This window comes from Triturus cristatus, chromosome 4_2 (genome assembly GCF_964204655.1).
Source record: "Triturus cristatus chromosome 4_2, aTriCri1.1, whole genome shotgun sequence".
NCBI lineage: Eukaryota > Metazoa > Chordata > Amphibia > Caudata > Salamandridae > Triturus > Triturus cristatus.
In genome coordinates, this window is record NC_140586.1 from 43,510,898 (window position 1) to 43,530,881 (window position 19,984).

Consider the following 19,984-nt stretch of genomic DNA (forward strand, 5'->3'; position numbering starts at 1 on the left):
AATTTGCACTAAACAATGTTAAAAATATGTCACAAATGTAACCTTTGATGAATGGTTTAACTTCGTTTTTATAAAGATAAAGTTTGCATACTGTTGGGTCCAGAGTATTAGCAGGATACAGCCGCTTAGATTCTCATACTTTTGAGGTGTGTGGCCATGGACAGTTTAGATGGATTAGTGTTTAGAGTCATGACAGCAGAACTCAATGACATATAAGGATTGAAAACAGTATAATTGCAAAGCTGAAATATTTTGGAAATTTGGTTGCGTTTGGCTTATTTATTGCACTATAAACATCATGATGGAACTGATGATGATTATGTTTGTATTTTAGAAACCCCGGAAGAAGGGATTTTTTCCCGAAATGCATTGGGTTATTTTGAATAAAGCGTGGCATGTGGAAACATCTTTTCTCCTGCGTTTATTTGAACAGTGAATGAACGAAAACGAAAATGAGTAAAATGAATTGAATAACAAAGAGAAAGAAGGATGAATATATTTTTGGACAAAATTGAGGAGTAACAATAATGAATTTAATTCATTGGATTCGTTGGTGATTGGCTGTGCAGCTTGATGGGGATCGGAAAGTGGTGCCCTTGTGTTCCTATTATGTTGCAGCGCACGTGGACGGAGCGCAGAGCAAGCGAGCACGCCTACATGGTTGAAATTGGAGAGTACATCACAAGGAATATTTGAAATAATTGAAGTAAAGAGGTGTGCATCTCACTACCAATCATTTTTCATAGTATAATTTTCCACAACCATATATGCCACTGAGTTAATGACCAGGTAGTGCGGGTGGTGGGTCAGTGTTCTTCCACAAAACAAAAATTATTTTGCAGTTTGGCTGCCAAAGCTCAAGCAGCGTCCTCCAGGTTCACATGAGATGTGGGTAACTTGAGACTTCTCTCCAGGAGGAGTATTATTTAGGAAAATCCCACCATGTACAATCGGGGGTTCCCTTTACACAACATGCTCTTCAACACTCCAAGGAGGCACTGGAGTACATTTGGTCTATTTGAGGGGTTTGTAATACCAATCACACTGCAGTGTTTCATATACACATCGAGCATTTATTCACATCACCCCTCCTCAGGACTAATTGTTCTTTTTAAATATTTATCCCAACGGTTCATATTCATCCGGCATGGGTTGGAGCATGACGTCATCAGTATGTTAAACACCTTAGAGATTATGTACTTGGATTCTCTAATTGTGGACAACACTTTCTCAAAGGTGTTTTTTTCTGGTGGCTGCTTCCTTTAGAAGAGGCCCGATATTTCACCTGTGCGCATCTTAAGCATTCAGTTTCATTTAAACATAATCTAATCATAGTTGCTATGCCTGTACTAACTAGCCTGTTGACTGAAGCCTGGTAGTTGTGAAGCCTAATTGGGTCTCTCGATGACTTATCTACCACTGCATGGTCTATATTTGCCCAAACCTTCTTAGTCTCCAATTTAGACCATTTAAGCTCCATTCTTAATTGCGGTATCTGATAAAGTCCAGCGCACCAGTCCCCGGTAAGAGCTGCTTTTCTTCAGTTGTCTCACTAGAATCCGGAGTCGTGCATTCTGCCATAAAAAATGGGACACAATTCGCTGCAGTGCAGATATATTGGCATCTTTTTTATTTGGGGGGACTTGGAACAGATATAATCCAGTTGGTAATAGGGTAATTCTGATAGCCTCAATCCAACCCACATAGGAGACATACAAGGGCATTCAACAGATCAAATCCCTAAATAGGTTTGTGAGCAATGGCGGATAATTAGCTCTACAAAGAGCTGAAAGTTTATGGACAATTTTAACCCCCAAATACATGATGGGAGCAGGCGCCGACTTAAATGAGAATATTTCTCTCATTTGTGTTGCTTTGCTGGGGACTAGCGTTAGGTTTAATATTTCTGATATGCACATATTAATTTGCTACCCAGTACGGATCTGAAGATGATGCATCAGGTTGGGGAGTGAGGTTTCTGGGTCTCACAATGACAGGATTATATCGCCAAAAGCAATTTTATGTTCATTTAGATCAAACCTTCCGCCTTTATGTCACCTGCCTGACTAATGTGGCAGACCAGTGGCTGAATACCCTAACCTCTCTGATGCTAAAATGGACAGCATCTATATCTGTTTAGGTGTGTCATATTTGTATGGTTCTGTAAATTATGGTAATTAACCATTACCAGAGTTTGATACAGTCAGCCTAATCCTATCTTTTGATGAACTTTTCTCTAAGAAGGCCAATCATTAGGTCAAACACCTTCGCCATATCCAACAAAGCCAAAACTGCCGGGACACCTTTTTTCTTAACATTCTCGGCTGAATGGACTTGCCGTCTTATATGATCATGAGTCTGCCTTTCTTTGATATACCTCACCTGGACTGGGTAGATTAGGCTCTGAAGAACATCTTCTAATCGGCAAGAACGTTGAAATTATCCTAACAGTTCCGGCCAGACAATGTAATTCGCCCCACCTCTGCAAAGTGATTGTAGAGTTTCAGACGTTTAGGGGAAAGAAGAGGCATGTGGGCTTTATAAAAATCCTTCGTAAAGCCATCAGGTCCTGGTGCTCTATTAGACTACGGCGCCTGGATGGCTAACCCTACTTCGTCTCCTAATAAGGGCAGACTTTATAGTCTCTATTTGCACTCTTGTTAATTTGAACAGAGTAGCTCCCGATATATAATCAGTCTATTCTCCTTAAGGAGAGGACACAAACAAGAGGCTTTACAATCTCCTAAATTATTCTTTTCTGAATCTCTGACTCTTCAACTGGAGGGCATATCTTCTTTACATGTGCTTTTCCCTCTTATCTCTCAAATGGTGAACGGTGTATCCACTTTATTAATAAACTAATAGGATAATCTGTTAAACAAAAGCATGAATATCGCTGCTCTGTTAGTAAGTACTGTTTTCAATTGGCATTTGATTATCACTGATTTCCTTAAAAGCTTATGTGTGGGTGTTCACCTGAATTCTTTTTCAATTTCTCTCAGTTCTTTTTCTAATTTCTGGGTTTCTAGAGTTCCCAACCTTTGGAGTTTTTTCACCAGTACTATACGTTTACTTCATATAAGCACTTTCAAAATGTCCCATACTATTGATGAGACATCTCCCTCTTTGATCATATCAAAATAGTATTTCACTTGTTTTATGAAGTGAAAACAACAAGTATAAGGTTTCCTCTGTTTGCACCCGAGGTCTAACTACATATATGGTGGTGTGATTGAAGGCTGCTATCAAGCCTATCCCTATGTCTCATACTACAGGTGCTACTCCAGCCCTCAGGAGAATGAACTATGAGCATGGAAAAAGTAGGTACAATCTTGTACATCCAAGTTCCTCTTTCACTATGTCTCTATGGTCTGCGTCTGTCCTCGTGTTTTAGCTTCCTAGAAAATGCGTTTGAGAATTCCTTCCATTACCAGATCTATCTAGTATTTCTTCCCACTCCACACTGAATCCCCCAGAAAAGATAACATTGTCTTTAGCAAACTGTGTCAGGGTTGCCACTAAATGAAGAGATTTTAGGCAGAGTTAAGTGAATATATGAGAATACAGTTATCGTCCTACCCTCAAGAATTCCTGCTGATAACAAATATCTTCGTGCCCTATCTAGTTTACCGTCTTCAACATGGAACTGGAGTCACCTTGCATGAATATTGCCACCATATTTTTAGTGACAGATAAGGACTAAAACCCATTTGGGTATAATTTATGTCAAAGAGTGGGGAGTCTCACTCCCCATCTTGAAGTACCTCAAAGAAACACAGCACAAAGGGTTTCCAGGTCTCCCAATGCACCAAATTGTTCACCTTGGGCAGCCCCTGGCAGAGGGAGCAGTGCCTCTACATACAGATCTTGCCAGCACATTTCCAAATCCCCTGGTCTCCATTCACGTGGCCTTACGGTCAGCAGGAAATGGGTCTAAGGGCCTTGTCGTCACTGGACTCAAACAGGGCACAGATAGAGGGCGTCCACTCAGTTTGGCACCAAGCCACAGCCTACTTGCTCAGAGTTGCTTTCTTGATTGCTAAACAGAAGGATGACTCCTCCCCGTAGTCACAGTGCTACGTGTCACAGAATAGTATGTGTGTAAGGTGACACGTGTCTTCTTTAGAAGGTGTCAGCGAACGAAAAAAGACAACACAAAGGGTAAAGAATCTCCCTTAGCAATACTTATAGTCCTTGATCCAAGGTGAAGATTAATACTAAAGTGATTAACAATGGCTCAAAACTAATATGCAAAAGTAAACCCCCTTCCTGAGGTTCTGGCTTAAAATGGTGCCATTTAAAGAAGTGGCAAACTAATGTGAGACTATAACAAAGTGGATTATTTAGAGTGGGTGGTTGCCCACCGCAAGGAATAACAACACTAACTAGTCAGGATGAACCCCAAAGTAACTAAATTAAGCTGAGCTGAACCCCCTATTGACTATGGGACAGATCAGATAAGCTTAATTTCGAGAAATATGTAGTACCAAAAGCGTAATAAAATAAAAACACCAAACAATAAAAATCTCAAAATGTATTAGAAAATCAAAATAAAATTGAATAAACAAAATGACACAAATGACAAAAATCCATTAAAAAGAAATAGCAATATATATTTTTTTTAAGTTTTAAGTAGAAACGGATTGTCTATTGAAGTGGTAGACTGGGACATAGGCACAATTTCAGACAGAATATGATGAAACACAGGTGAAGGATATCCTGTCTGCCGAAATATAAATCCCATAGGATATATTAGGATTTATATTTCAGCGGACGGGATATCCGTCACCGTTGTGACGTAGTAACCCATCTGCAAAGATCTAAATCAGCCCTTGGTCTTTTTAAGGAGCTCAAAATCCTCCAGTGGGGCAAGTTTGAAGCTGTATCTGAGAAAGGTGCATCGGAATTTGACACCTTTACCCTAAAGTCTCCCTAATGGCTAGGCAGGTCTTGGAAGTAAAATAATTTTGGAAGTACCAACTTTTTAGGGTTTCTGGATCAGCACTACTGGGCCATTTGTAAGGCTTCCAGGACCTCCAGGACTGCACTGAGGAGCTAGGACTCACTTCAGTAGACCACCAAGGTCCAATCCAGGTTCAGTTGGTACTGATCAACTGGTCACTTCAAGAAAAAGGCCTCTTGCAGCTTGTGGTGTCTCATTAGCCACACAAGTCAGCCAACTGACCCATGGAGTTCACTTCTTTGCCCTATGTACAAGAGGGAGCAGGTCTAGTCCTCAGGGCCCCTCTCAGTTTACAGAAAGCAGTGCACAATTCTCTTCTGATCTTCCATAGGTCCAGGAAGTGATCTAAGGAGGGTGCCTTGGGTTGCCAAACTTTTGGCTAGCATTAGCTAGAGAGTGTTGGTGACTTGAGGCTCCTCCTTAACCTATGGGGTAAATGCTCCCAGGGGTGACGGTACCCACCTTTTCAGCTGTTCGTTACCCTAAAGCAAACAAATCCCACAGTGCTACTTACGCCCAAAATCCAAGATGAGGAAAGCTTGTTCTCCCCTTGTACAGAGCCTGTGTGAACCACCCCCCTCCCCCGAGATGTGCCCAGTGAAATGAGTAGCCACCTCCTTTGTGGTCACTAAGAACTGGTTCTGGGAAAAGCTTCCCTTCGACTGGGTTCGGAGACAGCCTGGCTGAGGGGAACATGGATTTCCGTCCCCAAGTCTCATCTTACATTCAGTACTGAAAGGGCAGACCCTTTACAATTAAATGATCCTGGGCCCATTCTAGTTGGTCTTCTTGCAAGGGGAAGAAAAATGTCTCACCACACCAATTGTGGGGTCATTGTTTCTACTCTAGAAGCAGTTTTCATACCGCATTAAGTTCAAGCAATGGGAGACGAGTTGTAAGTAGACTAATGCTAATTAACCTACTGTAGGTACACGTAGGTAAAAGGTAACTTTCTCTTAATATCTATTAAAATATGACTTTATCATTTAATAGGATTCCTTTGACTGGCAGCGTTTGCCGCTAGTCAAAATAGTTATTTTGACAGGCTGGACAGCAGATTTGTAGACTGCTGTAGTCAAGCTACACATAGTAGGCCTGAAGTCATGGCTTACAGAATTACCCTGTGAATGGCACAATAGGTGCTGCAGTCTAAGTGTGGCATTTATCTGCCAGGTCAAGGGTGCATGTACACCATATGCTATGAACATGTAGGCAAGTTAAATAATTTAATTTGGGTAAATCAAATTTAATCATGTTTAAAGGGGGGCACAGGCTCTTTACTTCTTTCGCAAAAATAGGTTCCAGAAAAAGGCTAAAACTATGACGTGACCTTGCAGAAAAGGTAGATTTACTACAGGAAGCTTGAACTAAAGAAAAATATTTTCAACATTCCACACTAGAAGGATAATCATTCCAGTGACTCAAAATTGAATCTGACCTCCAAAAATCTGAGAATCACAAATGTCTTACACCTCATATTCTGATCATTCTTTCCCGTAACTGTCAGAGATTCTGACGGAAGCCAATGATAAAGATAGAGAGCATTAATGTCTTTGCTGGATGAATGAAAAACAGACTGAATCTTCAAAGTACGAGAGAATTTCAATCGAAATGCCACAGGATTGATATGATAAGTTATCACAAATGAAACAGAGTAAAAACAATTGTAAAAATTAATCTGGTAGTATAGATAGAAAGAAACAAGAAGACAATCCGACTTGGTCATAAGGAGCCCCAGAAGCAGAAATTTAACTTGATTTGTCAGTATATTGCTTCATTTTGACTATAGAATTGTTTAGCTGTGTGAAGCAAGTTCTCTGTGCTTCTCTAACTGATTCAAATAATCAGTAGCTGCGGGAACTAAAAAAAGTAATACAAGAAAACATGGAAAACCTCTTAGATGAAATCCTGCCAAATACAAGAAAGCGGAAACTTTGCTGGACTTCTTGGCTGCATTATTATAACAACATTTTGCAACTGGCTAACAGGAAGCCAAATTGTCTTAAGCTATCTTGAGTGTAGTTTCTGGTAAGCTCTGGTTCCTGCTTGCGGCACAAATGGAATATGAGAAAACAGAGTCTAAACCAGACAAACACTGGCCTTTCCAAGGAAGAATACAGGGTCAGACAGTCATCAAAAGCAGCTAAAGAAGACACACATCACCTCAAAAAAGCCTCCTCAGAATGAGGCAATGTCTGTCCATCCAAAATGTAGCACCATTGATTTTGCTCGAAACTTTGATTAGTTCACTCCGTTTGCCCATTGGGCTGGGGATGATATCCAGAAGAAAGAACTTGTTCGACTACCAACGCTTTATGGACAGCTCTCCAAAAAACATGAAAGGTTTTGAGTATCTCTATCAGAAATGATAATATGAGGCAGTCCACGAAGATGAAAAATAAAAGAGAAAAAACCTTGAGCCATTTTTTTCAACTGTTGGTAACGCCTCTATGAACATACTGGTTGAGTTATGACGCATTTTTATAATGACCAATCAAGTCAGTTCACTAAACTAGAGACTTCTTTAGATGAAGATCATTATTACTTTGGATCCATCTGTTTTTGAGCCCACTTTGCCATGCCAAAAAAAAAAAAGATAGAACTATTCCTGTCACACGCTGTCAGGAATGATTGGCTAACCAGAAGTAGGCAATGGCTCGTGATAACTGCAGCACAGGGCATCTGCCATTGCATTCTTTGAACCAGGAATGCAAGCGATGGAAAGAGGGATAATAAAATCCTACTACACAAAGAAAAATGCCTGTGAAGATTAGCAGCAAGCTGGCCCGGACATAAGGAAGGAGAAACAAACCAAGTAAGATATCCGGACCTATGATCCAGTAGAACTTCCAATTGCTATAAGTTAAAATCAGGGAAAACAATAGTACCAAGGCAGAGAAGAATGCAATGATAAATCGGGGAATAAATGTGTTGCGATGCATCCAACACTTTGAATCATATAAAACAAGACCTTTCCAACAGGAACTGACATCACAAGAACAGACTTTACTTTCTCTTGGAATAAGAACCTCAGATAACATCCTATGGACATATCACCATCTTAGAAAAGGCAGTTTAATATGGTTTGTCGAAGCACCTTTCCAGTAACTCATGGGATTCATTTGGCAAACAAAGAAGAAACCCAGGAGTGACATTCTACCCCCAGTGTTGAATTTCGCAGTTCCACTGCCCTTTATGTCTGAGGCTCCAGGTGGCTGACAGAACACCCTGCCTCCCCTGTGCTCTCGTCCAGTTGAGCACAAATTCAGAGATCAAAACAATCCAGACATGAAGGTTCGCAGCCATGCACCAAGAAGAGTATCTGACAACATGATGTTGGTAAGTGTGTGGCTTGTTCTTTTATCCTCTGAATGCATGCCATTGCTGATAAGCTCTAGTAACTGCTCTGGGTACTGCTCTTGCCTTAAAGGCTTCACCATTATGCACAGGGTAAACATCAGATCATGCAACTAGCAACCTCAGCAAAAGACAATATCCAGCCACTAAATAAGATACCCCCTGAGGAGACACTGGCCATCCATACACCATACATAAACCATACAAGCATATGAAGATCATTAATTTAAACATCCATTTCAATGTTCAGCAAAATAAACATCAAACACCCGGAGACTCTGCCGCTCTATCCAACCTGAAACTCAGCAACAGAAAATATATATCCATTTCAAACATCAACCTCATTAGTAGACAATATCCAGGCTGTCGAACATAAAATTCACTAAAAGAAATGGCAGTCCACTCTAATCAATACATTTAGCATGAGACAAGCCATACTAGCCAAACCTCAACGCTACCAAGGAGACAATATCTAGCCAGCCAATCATCAAACGTACCCAGAGGCAATGAATATTGATCCAAATTCAACATCTCCAAGAGACAATGTCTAAAGACCTAAAACATTGCCCCTCGCAAGGGAGCAATGTTAAGCAACGTAAACATTGCCTTAACCCAGAGGGCATGCACAACCCTCCAAACATAAATGCATAATAGCATTTAGACTACATGTTTCTCTCTGTTTAATCTTTTATAAAAAATACTTAGCAGAACTTATCTTTAGGGTGTGTTATTTGAAAAGCAGGTGGATCTCAGCTATGATTCTTGTAACTATGTATATAAACAATATAGGTCGCACCCAGAAATAAAATGCACTCCAGTTCACATGTCAAGCACATGCCATATTTTCATTATACTTTTCCCTTCATACACAAGCCAACAAGGCTTTCAGATTTGTGTGAAACTTTAAGGCTGTTAAAATTAAGAATAGTACAACATTTTCTGAGGTAATAATTTTATATAGATCTTATCATTGGTAGTCAAAGTAGGGCTGTTTCAAAGGATTTATTTTTGAATGATTTAAAACATAGTGCAGCAAATTAAAACAACTTTTGATCCATTATTTAGTTTATACATACTTCCGATTTCAAATAGGAACCTCAGCAGGGGGCATTGTCAGTCTATTTAAATAGCAGCCACACCATGAGACATTACACCTAGCCAAATATCGGCTTTGCTAGAAGACAACTGCCCATAAAAACACAAACCTCGGCAGCAGACCACATGCAGGCAGTTAAACAAAAGCCTCTGCAGTAAATGATGAGTAGATGTTGGAACAGGTATGTCCCCTGTATAGCAAACCTGTGTCTACCTCTGCTCTGAGTGCCCAACAGCATGCAAATTTGCTATCCTGACTTTTTGTTTGGCCCCAGCATATAAATCTAGCATGTGTGCAGAGGCCCTATCCTGTCCCACGTAATGCAAGTTTCAGAACCTGTTCTGTGACTTGGAAAAAGGCGCGAAAAGTGCCCTCATAACTAGCACAGGAATACTTTCCACACATAAAGCGTTTGTGGCAGCATTTAGAGTTTTTTTTTTTTAATAATTAGTGTAACCATATCTTTTTCTATGTGTCAAGGAAAGTGTGGTCTACTGAGCCCTCATGTAAAGTTCTGCTATTAGGTGAACCCCATATGCATGTGCTGTTATTCAGTATGTGTGCCGAGTGCATGTTTGTGCACTGAGTGTGTAACACATGTATGTTAGTACAACTGTGCGTGGTGAGTGTCTGAGTACTGCGGCTAGTAGAATTCATTTTGGATAGCCTGCACTTTAGCATGGCACAAGATGGGGGGGGGGGGGCGGGTACAGAACCCTCAAGCAGAGGAGTATATTGACTGCATTCCTGTGACTGGAGAGTGGAGACCTAGACACTGAAGTGAAGGAGGATGGAGAAAGGGCTACCCTTAGATATTCAATGAGGTCATTGCCCTCTACGGGATGGTGAACACTGCTAGTTGGTAGAACATAGGGATGAAGGGTAGGACTGAAGTTTCTGTTGTACAAGGTGAGGACGTTTCTAGACAAGACCAGCTGCTTTATCTGTCCCAGTTTGCCTTTTCGAAAAGGTGGATGGCAAGATGGTGCAGAAATCGCACTTTTTTGTGCCCTTGTTTTGGATACTTCTGCCTGGAATCAGCACCATTGTCACCGGTTGCGAGAGCCATCATCTTGCACAAGGTAACATCTGAGGAACAGCCAGAAATTGGAAACTGAGACCAAACCATATCTGGTTCTGAAACCTTAGACAGTGGATCCACATCCTTTGTCTTGCAAATATAAATAAAAGTGGACCTTAAACCACCCCGGTTCATTATAGTCTCAAGTCCTTCATAACCAAGGAAGGAGCACTCTGCCATGTAGTAGCGGGACTACTGTGTAACCAAGGAGGGGGTCTCCATGCCAGCTAGCCAACAAGAAGTGAGCGGCCAGAACCTGAAAGTCTGCTGTTTCTGCTGGAGAAGCTGAAGGTCAGCATAGAGCCTAGAAGCCTGCCTACACACTGAAAGAGGGAAGGGTGAGCCTGAACCTGAGGGGAAGGATACTGTACAGAAGGAGAAGTACACCATGTTTCCAGCAAGGGAGCAACCAGAGAAAGCGAGTGACTATGAGGGAGATAAGCCAGGAGCAACAAATGTATGGAGAGCTTCCCTGGTCTTTCCGAGCGGTTCTTACTGTGAACCTGGTCAAGACTTTTGAAATGATCATTCAATTTGAGTGAGTGCTGTACGCTGTGTGACCAAGAGACTTGTGCTGCTGCTGCCAATGTCTGATTTAGAATTTGCCAACGCTGCAGAGTAGGGAGCTTGATCAGCCTGGAGGCCACAAATGCTGAAGTCATGCATCTGATTAGGATTGGCCTCGGGCCTGTACCTTCCATGCGAGCACCCAGTTTGCACCAGGCCTATGGAAGCTGCTACTGACCAAGATAGGTGCAGCCCTGTGGGCCACCACGCAGATCTCTCACAACCAAGTTGAGAGTGAGGCCATAGCTAGCCAAGGCCCCTGCACTCTATGAGCCACAGCTGTGGAAGTGGGACTGCAACACCCGCCCATCCATCCATCACCACTCGAACAGCAAAAAAATAATGCATGCATTGGCAGGGCCTAAACTAGTCTAATGGAACAAAAGATTAATGAATCAGACAGTTCTGCTATACAAACCTAGGACTTTTATTGTCTGAACTTAAAGTGGTAAAAACCAACTGAACTGCTATGCTCATCTACCTTTGTACGTAGTTTGAGTGAACGTCACCTGTGACTAATCAGTGACTTGACCTGTGTTAAACACTAGGAACTGTAGATGATGGGGGAACTCCATTAACCAATGCAGGGAGTGGATTACTGAAAGGGTATGGCGCCGTACCTAAAATCGCGCTGAGGATTACAACACTGCGCCTGAATTCCCTAATTGCACTGCAAAGTATTCTGATATGCTAGGTGATTAAAGTACTTTCGTCTTACCAACAAAGAAAGCACTTGGCTGAACACTATATTATTTTATCTGTTAGTGGACTGTTGAATCCTGAGCTGTTGATGTCGCACTATCTCCCTGAAAAGCCTCTGACTGGTCGTGCTCACTAACTTGATTGTCAAATAGAGAAAGGGTCTACTTGGCCCACTTTAAATGAGCCATAGTAGGACAGACTCAAGCACACCAGTAGCGCAATGGTTGGGCCACAACAGTCCGTCTGCCGTCTCCTACTGAACAGGTATGCCACCAGCCATCACAACACCAATCAATATCAAAGGACAAGATTCTTCAATCAAAACACTTAAATAGTAAGTCTTCCACATGATTACTGACCAACAGGATCAGAGTCAGCAGTTCACAACAACTACCACTATTAGAGGACAGTGTTGAGCCACATGGAACATGAAGGTAAGAATAGTTTGCCAAAGAAAGGTCGTTAAAACTAAGCACAGACAGTCTTCCCCACTTATTTGTGGTAGCAGTTGAAAACAACTTCAGAAGACAAAAAAAGCCACTGAATTGCCATTAAGTTTGGTTTACTACTCAAAGTGCCTCTTCAGTCACGGATGAGTTTAAGCACTCAATATCACAGCATACGTGCACTCTGTCACTCGTCCTTGCACTCCTACATCCATTCATCCACCCACTGACACATTTTTGCATTCCCCTACTCACCCATATACAATAAAACACACATACAACAAACAAAAGCATGATAATTAAAAGAATATAAGTAGGAAAAAGAAAGAAAACTAAATGAAAGTTATGGGTATGAATTTGCAATGAAAAATAAGTAAAAAACATTAAACATAGCAGAGAGTTTCCAACGTGAAATGGTATTGAAGATCACTGCTGTACTGATCTAAAATGAATGAATGAAAAGAAATGTGTAACGCGCGGACAATCGCTGGTACATAGAGAACATGGAGGATACACAGACTTTTTGAAGTACGTACGGGGCGTTCCTATTGGAGAGTTGGGGTGATGCGAGAGGACTGCACCGTCCAAATACAATGACAAATTCAAGCCGCCATCTTGGATGCTGCAGCAAAATTGATGACATCTCATCTCCGCTGAGTATGACCTATTCAACCAGCAATGGGTAATCACAAACGTAGTCAATAATTCAAATAGCATTCAGCTCCAAGAGCGGTATGGATCCTTAAGTCTCCTCTCACAAACAACCATGCTCTTGTCTCCATTGAAATCTGTTGTTGCCCCCACCATTTGTTTTAATAGGGCATAGACACTCATTCCTGCCTGCCCAATCCAGCTATTTACATGTTCCCGCGGCATAATTCATCATAACGAGATTGGCCCTAATCTCAGACGCAAATACATCCTAGTCAATACATAGTTTCCATGTGTCCCCCTCTGAATGCGGAGGCTCTGGCAGGCTGCCAAACTCATTCTACAAATCCGAGTTGCACCTCACGGACCCTTTGGATAACTTCTCAAAGTGTGGTGGTTCTGGCAGTAATCCCAATACTTGTGTTCCTCATAGTCCATCAAATGCTGCTGAACTACCTGGACGGTCAGTCCTCTCATATCGCCCCAACTCTCCAAAAGGAACACCCCGTGGGTACTTTCAAAGGTCTGTGTATCCTCCATGATCTCTGTGTACCAGCGATTGATAAAGGCATCAAGCCACATCTAATTGCTCTAAAGCAAGAGGGGTATGATGGTAAAGACACTGCTTGTTGCCCGTTTGTTAAAAATGATTTTATCCACTGCCAGGATTTTTCCACAATGCCCCCTTTCTCTGTTGAAAATCCAGTCCTGTTCGTTTGAATGGGACAAGAAAGTGGTTCGATCAAATTAACAGACAAGGGTCAATGTATTTCTAAATAAAGGGACCATCTTGGATTATTAAAATAATTCTACACTGTGGACAATGGAACTCCTAGTTTGTTGTCCGGTTTAGAAGCTGCGTATGATGCGATGCACTGCAGATAATATGTGCTTGAGCGAATGGCACGTGTTCACAAATTTTATTTCTTTCAGTAATCTTTTTATTTACTCTTCCAAGACTGAGAACATTCCTCAAAGAGAAGAATGGAAAAAAAGATCATTTAAATGTGCACAAAAGTGTGTTTTTAAAATGAGCTTGAGGCAGAGAGGAGTAAAAAGGAACACAAAAAAAAAGCAAACAGGGACAGGGTGGGGAAGCTATGGATGGGGAAGGAGCAAAACGGAGCGCACACTTGGGGGGGCAACACAGGAGGGCAAGAGCAAGAAAACACACTCTGTGACTGCGGACAGAAAAAAATATTGTTCCCTGAATGTGAGCAGTGGAAGCATACAAGCCATCCAATGACATGGATGGTAAAGAAGCTACGCTTCAAAGGAGGGGTGAACACAAGAAGAGGAAGAAAAGTAATTGAAAAAGTAGTAGGCAAAGAGGATGGTACTTCCGAGACTCTTACATGCCTTGCACAACACTCCCAATCCAGTCCCTGACACTTATTTTGTCAAGATAGAAGCGGAAATCTGCAGGTTAAGAAGCCCCCACGAATAGCCTCTCGCAAACTGGTCAGGGGGTGGTATGATGGCGGATATCCGCATATATTACTGAGGCAGTCAACCTGCAGTAATCAATCAATGGATCCACGGCTCTCAATATAACTCCGCCTATCACATGGATAGAATGCTGAAGGGCCCTAGAGGTCATAATCAGGCATTGTATATGAACCCACTGAAGCAAAGACTCACCGGCCCTACATACCAAACGGTGGTATTATGGCACAAAGTAACTAGGAAATTGGGGTGGCTAAATAAGATAACTCACGCCACACCGCTGTGGGATGCGGAGTGTCTCAGGGGTTTAACCCGTTACCCCGGGTTTGATAAATGGGACATGATCGGCGTCTCAAGGGTTGGGGACCTGTGGTTAAAGAGCAATGTGAAACCTTTTGCCAAATTACAAGAGGACTTCAAGATGGCGGACTCAGAGACATTCAGATACCTCCGAATCAGTCATGCTCTAAAATCAGCCATCCCACAGGGTACGGTCCTACCAGAGGCAACACCATTGGAAGATAGGCTGCTAAAGCACAAGTTACTACTTGTGTAACGATATATCTGTAAGAGACATTAGTTAGTGATAGATTCCTTACCTTAGAATATCCCTAGGCGTCAGACTGGATCAGGGCGACCGGGCCAAAGTCATTCTTGTGGCTCCGGATTGGGCACGAAGATACTGGTATCCCGAGCTACTCAGCATGGCGATCGATCCCCCTATCCGACTGCCTCTTCGGGAGGATCTTCTGTCGCAGCAGCAGGGGACGGTCCTCCACCCGAACCTGTCCAGCCTCCACCTCCATGCGTGGAGATTGAGCGGCGACAGTTGACAGCTTTTGATCTTCCTCCCGACGTCTGTGATGTCATTCTGCCAGCGAGGTGTTCCTCCATTAAAACGTATACGCCTGCAGGTGGAACAAGTTTGTGGCATGGTGCACAGCTAAGGCTGTGGATCCCCTCTCTGCCCCTCTTTCTGAAGCCCTTCTGTTCCTTCTTTCTTTGGTCCAGCAGGGCTTTGCTCTGGGCAAAGGTTATTTTTCGGCCAGCTCCACCTTTTTACAGCTTCCAGATTAAGCCCACGGTTGTAAGCCATTTCCTAAAAGGCATTACGCACACATTCCTTCCCGTGCCATTCATAATGCCTCAATGGGACTTAAACCTTGTCTTGACATATCTGATGTGCGCTCCCTTCGAGCCCCTTCATACCTGTCCTTTGCGTCTTCTCCCTCTCAAGACGGCTTTCCTGGTAGCTATCACCTCTGCCAGAAGAGTGAGTGAGCTCCAGGCTCTTTCTTCCAAACCTCCTTTCCTTTCTGTTCATCCGGACAAGTTGGTTTTAAGGACCCGTCCTTCTTTTTTGCCAAAGGTTGTCACGCCCTTCCACATCGGGCAGACCATCACTTTGCCCACCTTGTTTCCGCCTCCGCATCCTTCGAAAGAGGAAGAGAGGCTCCACCGTCTGGACCCAAAACGTGCGCTCTCGTTCTATCTGAAGCGCCCAAAGCAGTTCCAGGTGGATACCAGCTCTTTGTTGGCTACGTGGGCACCAAAAGAGGTCTTGCTGTGCACAAGCGGGCCATCTGTCGGTGGGTTGTTCTGTGCATCAAAGCATATTACTCGTTGGATAAGAAGGAGCCTCCTGTGGGGCTGCGTGCCCATTCTACCAGGGTGACGGCAGCAACAAATATGTACATGGTAACAATTATCAAAATCATGTACATCCCCTTCTAAATAGTCTTCAACAGATTCTCACAGTTCAAATTCCATCCAGAGGGTTTGCCAGGGGGGAATAACAGTCATCAGTACACTTGCCTTCTGTGGTAAGCTTGAGATTCCATTCAAGAAAACCCCTATCAACAGGTTTTATCAAAGTGTTATAACAACCCACCTGTAAGAAGGACTATTAGAGCTCAAATATACTTTTCACAAGAAAAAAACTCAGGCCTACTGCTTTGTCATAATATTTCAAAATAAACGAGTCAGACACATGGCATTGTACATAACATTTCCCAATGGATGGGCCACATTACAAATCGTCTGCTCCCAGGGTTTGTCAGGGGGTAACCAACAGCAAAATCCTTGCCTTCTACGGTAATCTGAGATTCCATGTAACAATGCCTCTGTGTACAGTAGTGAAATAATCAACCTTTGAAACCCTATTCACTTTAACATATGCTTTTCCCAATAAATATGTACAGTACACTGCATTTTTCATAACTTTTCATAATAAAGGGATTAAGCCTAACATGGCACGCAGAAGTAATTGCAATAGGAAAGGCCATCTTGATAATTAGTAAACTGCGGATGGGGTGAAATGGAATGCACACTAAGAACAGAAGGACCAAACTAAGGTCCCATTGAGGTATAATGAAGAGCAGAGGAGAAAATAAGCATGTGAGACCCTTTAAAAAAAACATCAACGACTTGCAACTTGAATAACAAAGGTTGATAAGCGCGTGCCGCATGATGTTGTAAAGCCTACTGTTTTTTAAACTTCTGCTTTTATATATGCTATAACTTGCACTTTGCACATTGTTGATTTTACTGGCCTGCCTTCACGATCCCCGGTCCGTCACGGCTTTGTTGTGCCGATTGCACGGAGGGACGTGACTCCTCCCCCAACTACCCCACTTCCTGCCTTAGGCTTATTTAAATGTGGATGGGGGCCCGGCCCGCACAAAGACAAGCCCGTCTGCGCCCGTATGCGACCCGAACGCGGCCAGCGCCAGCCATTGTGCCGGCCGCTACAGGGAGGAGAAGGTTATATGTTGGTTTCGAGACGAACTGCTGTCCCGCAGAAACGAAGCTTGCCCCGAGCTACACCTGATCGATCTTACCGTGACTCCTCTGCCAGCCAGTTGTCATTCCTGTAGTCAAGTGCTAAACCATAAGGCAGGGATGCAAAAAGAGATCTATTCTGGGGTAACTAGCTCACAGGGCACATTGCCGAAGCACACTGATACAATTAGGGCGTGTCTAGTCAACTGTAGATCCCTCCCAAAACATGCTGAAGATATTTGGCTGGCCCTAACTGAGTCCTCTTGGGACGCCATGTTCTTAACAGAACCCTGGCTTAATGCGGACACAGTGGCAGCTATCACCCTTGCCATCCCGCCTGGTTTCAAAATGTGCTATGCTAACAGAGAGGGCAACAAAAGAGGGGGTGGGGTGGCTATTATTTTTAATGAGTCATGGGAATTGGTCTCCTATGGCCCACTCGATCTACAAGGCATTGAAGGCCTCAACTTCTGCTTCCAGATTAATCCATCTTCATCCTTAGCGGGCACCCGTATTTATAGACCACCTGACTGTGTAGCAAACATTTGTCATGATCTTTGCAACCATATTGCCCAAAAATCACTAGCGTATACCAACTACATGGCCCTTGGTGATTTTAATTTCCATGTGAACGACCCCAACTGCTCTCAAGCAGTCCAGTTGATCTCTTCCTTGGCAGTCGCCAATCTATTGCAAATGGTATCTGCTCCCACGCACAAAGCAGGCCATACTTTAGATCTAGTCTTCTCGAACATCTCTTCAATGGTTATGGAGACACCCTGCCCTCTGGTTTGATCGGATCACTATCGGATTCCTTTTTCAGTTAAGCTGACTAATTCCGGCCAGGTCAGGGGCAAGCGACCCACCATAAAAAGAAACTGGAAAAATCTGACTGCAGCAACGTTAGGTCCTATTTTACAGAACAACCTCCGCTCTCTTTCCTCAGACCCCAATGTAGATGCCCTTATAATTAATCAGTGTATCTCCTCGGCTGTGGAGGCAGCTGCCCCAGCCAGAATGATGATATCTCGTGGACTATCCCCATTGGCTCCATCGTTCATTGATTTACTCAAAGAAGAAAAAAGGAGATGCAAAAGACTAGAACGCCTGTGGAGAATAAACTACTGTGACCTGGCTAAAGCAATTGATAAAAACGCTCTGAAAAATGTACATAAGTCGTTAAAAACTGCCAGGAGAAATTACATTGTCTCCTGTATCCACAAGGCAGATCACTCCAGTAAAGAAGTGTTTAAGGTAGTTCAGACCTTCTTCAAGCCAAAAGCAATAGGGACTGAAGTGCTACCTTCTCCAGCTCTGTGTGAAGACATTTCTAGCATTTTTGATAATAAAATCCTAAAGGTCTATGACTCCTTTTCAGTATCCAAGGCAACAGAGAAACCACACTCATCTTTGAGAGATGTGGAGGCTCCTCAGTTTACAAATTTCCTACCAATTTCGCATCAGGACGCAATGGCGGAAATTCAAAAATGTAGATCAGGTACTCCAGATGACCCATGCCCCCCTAAACTCTGGAATATACTATCCCATTCACTTACCGATACGCTAACTCTTGTCTGGAATACATCCCTTGATACTGGCGTCTTTCCCGACAAGTGGAAGCATGCCACTCTCCTCCCTTTGAGAAAGAAACCTACCGGTGACCCAGGAGACCTCAACAATCTTAGGCCAATCTCTCTACTGCCCGCTCCAGGTAAAATGCTTGAGAAGTTGGTCCAGCGTCAACTGACCAACTTCACTGAGTGTAATGCTGCTCTGCATGAGGCTCAGTCTGGCTTCCGGGCGGGCTTCAGCACGGAGACAGCCCTCCTGGAAGTAGTAGAATAAGTGAGATGGGCGCTAGATTCAGGGGCATCAACATTGCTGGTGCTCCTGGATATTTCTGCAGCTTTCGACACTGTTGACCATGCTCGGCTGGTTCAGAGATTGAAGGATACAGGCTTTGGGGGGGAAGGTGCTGACCTGGTTGGAATCTTACCTCAGTGGTCGTACTCAAAGAGTTGCCCTACGCCCATTTGCATCAAAACCCAAACCGCTCTGGTGTGGCGTCCCTCCGGGCTCTGCGCTGAGCCCCTTACTTTTTAATGTGTATTTAGCTCCACTCTTCTCTTTGATTGCCAACTGGGGTGTGAAGGCGGTTTCTTACGCTGACGACACCCAGCTGGTTTTCTCTAATCAAGAGCAGACGGCTGAGACTTTTGAGAATTTTAAAGGGTGTTTGCGCGACATAGCCCTGTGGATGAACATAAATAAACTAAAACTTATTGCTGGAAAAACAGAGGTGCTGTTTTTTGGAAAGGGACCAGTGCCTGCTCCAGATCTGTGGTGGCCTTCAGAAATGGGCCCTCTGCCCTCTCCCAGCTCTAGTATCAAAATCTGGGGGTGAGATGGGAGACCGACCTCTCCTTCTCGGCCCAAATTCAACAAGTTTCCGCAGGGTGCTTTAGCAAATTGAAAAACCTCAGCAGATTCTTACATTTGTTGCCAGAAGACTGCCGGAAATCCGTAGTCCACGCCACTGTAACATCCAGGCTGGACTACACGAACGGCTTATATCTCGGCCTGCCTAAATATTCGATTAGACGTCTGCAGATGGTGCAGAATGCGGCTGCGAGGCTGATCAGACTTATTCCCTTTCAGCATCATGTCTCTCTGCACCTACAGGAGCTACACTGGCTCCCAGTAGCTAAAAGAATAGAATTTAAGGCCCTGACTCTGGGTCATTTTCCCTTGAGTGCACGATAACCCAACTATCTCAAACTAAGACTCTGCGGCTATAAGCAGAATCGTTCGCTGCGATCTAACTCTCGGAATCTGCTCTGTGTTCCCCGCTTTGCGAAAGCCCATCTGGGAGGTAGGGCATTCTCCGCAAGAAC

The 19,984-nt window shown here is 43.3% G+C and overlaps 1 protein-coding gene across 4 annotated transcripts in view; it reads right to left on the reverse strand.

The window, feature by feature from the left end:
- FMNL3 (formin like 3) overlaps window positions 1-19,984 on the reverse strand; it is a 314,942-nt gene that overhangs the window by 131,763 nt on the left and 163,195 nt on the right. The gene's annotated exons all lie outside the window — the stretch shown is intronic.